Here is a 2,201-nt window from a genome sequence, read left to right as displayed (position 1 = left end):
GGGTGAAAATGGGAGGGAGGAGTAAGTCAGGCGCTAGCCTGAGCCTCTGGCCTTGACCCTCTGCTTGGAAGCCCAACAACAGGCCCTTGCGTGAGGAGCTGAGCTCTCCAGTGGTGTCTAGGACCTTGAGACTGGAAGTTTATTTTGAGATTTGAAGCTCCAAAGTGGCAGATCCCAGAAAACCTCTTCTCTGGCTCCGTATTTGTTCTCCAGTTAAGTGGTTGAGTGCAACTCTTGCAGTCAGCTGGCTCCTGCAGGCCCGGGTCCCTCCTGGGGAGCTGGGGGCTCAGAGGGGAAATGAAGAAGAGGAGGAAGCAGTAAAACCCCATCCTGGGTTGTCCACTCTGTGGTAGAGGTAGCCTGTAAGCACTGGGGAGAAAGAAGTCTTGTTCTTCACCCACTTCCCTCCCTCTTGGAGCTGCTGATGTTTCTGGGGCCCCCCTCAGCTCAGCAATATGCTTTACTTGTTGAGCATCTATGTAGTGCCAAGACACAGTCTCACTTGACTATGAAGACAGCTGAAGCCAAAGAAGGGGCCTCGTAAATGAGTTTGGGGCCCATGTGGGCGAGTCCACCCAAGGTTAGGGCTGATGTGATCATCTCTAGCTCCCCACCCTGCAACCTCAGCCCATATGTAGAAATAAACACAGGGCCAGAGTCACACCCAGGCCTAAGCACACAGGGGAGTCTGGGAGAGGCTGCTAGAGCTTGCAAACTGCTGCCCAGCATCAGGGTGGGGCCGGGCTGGGAGGAGGTGAAAGAATGGGTCCAAGGGAAGGGGTCTTGCCAGGAATGAGCCTGGGCCCACCCCTCTCTCACCTGCCCCTCTCAGGGGAGCTCAGCACAGAGTCTGCTCTGCTGCTTTTTCAGGAAATAGAAGGGCCGACTGAAGCCTCCCAGACTAAGAGAAAGGAGCGAAGGGAAGGGGGTCAGCTGGTTGGTCTTTCTATTCGACCCTCCCTCTCCCACTCCCATCTGACTCCTGCACAACTCCACTTTCCACCGTCCCCCCAAGGGCGGGCACCTTTCTGCCCTGCATGACTCGGCCCACCCCTGTTACCTCTCTGAACTCCTCTCCTCCCTAGCTCCCTCTGCACCAGCTGGCTACCCCCTTGCCCACTCTGCACACCCGCCTGCTCCCACTTTAGGGTTGTTGTACTCGCTGTTCCTCAGTTTGGGATGCTCTTCCTCACATATCTGCCTGGCTTGTTCCATGCCTCCTTCAAGTCTTTGCTTGAATGTCACCTTAATGAGGCCTCCTGGATCAGCCTAGTTACAACTGTTTCTCTCCCACTGTACTTATGGCTTTCTAACACGCTGTATATTTTACTTATGATGTATACTGTTTAGTGTCTATCTTCTCCCAATAGAAAGTAAACTCCATGAGGGCAAAAATTGTTGTTTTGTGCTTTGTTCACTGATGTGTCCTCGGTGTCTGAGCACAGTCCGGAACATTGTGGGGAATAAATATTTGTTGAATTAATGAACACACTCTACCCCCTGTCACAGAAAGTGAGGTAAAGGGCTAAAGGTCCCTCTGAGTCCTTCTTCCTCGTCTCTGCCTCTGGGATGTCTGCAGCCTCTGCGCGGCCAGCTGTGCCCTGTCTGCTCACACTCCAGTGTCTCTAACACCCCCAACCAAGAACTGACAGTGAGTTTGGGGTTGAGGGAGGTGGGCAGTTTCCACTGCGTTGTTTGCTTTATAGTTTAGATAAATCACGAGGAGAGGCACCAAAGACACCTGGGAATGAGGGGCTAGGAGAGAGAAACTGAGGCTTGGAGAAGGGGCTGGGGCCAGATCCCAGGTGAACTTTCGAAGTTGGAAGATCCCAGAGCTTTATAAAGAATTTTACGTCTCTTAAGGGCCACTTTGCCCCCCAAGGCTCTACCTGCCACCCTGGACAGTGCGGTGGGGGGTGGGGGGGGCGTGGAGAAGAAGGGAGTCGCCGGCTGCCGTCAGCACCTTCCACCCCTTCCCGATTTACCACGCCCCCAGGCGGTGTGCGGAGGAGGGAGCAGTGGGGAGGAGGGAAACGCGAAGGAGAGAAATGGCTCCGGGGCTCCCCATCTCTCAGCAGGACCCCCACCTCGGCCTCTGTTCGGGAAAGCCGCCCAGCTGTTTCTGATTCTTTGGTACTCGCAGCCCCGCCCAAGGGAGTCGGGGGCTGAAGCCCCGGAGCAGCCGGGGAGACTGATCCCTG

This window comes from Pteropus vampyrus, unplaced genomic scaffold (genome assembly GCF_000151845.1).
Source record: "Pteropus vampyrus isolate Shadow unplaced genomic scaffold, Pvam_2.0 Scaffold6, whole genome shotgun sequence".
Taxonomy (NCBI): domain Eukaryota; kingdom Metazoa; phylum Chordata; class Mammalia; order Chiroptera; family Pteropodidae; genus Pteropus; species Pteropus vampyrus.
Note: the sequence above shows the minus strand (reverse complement) of the source record.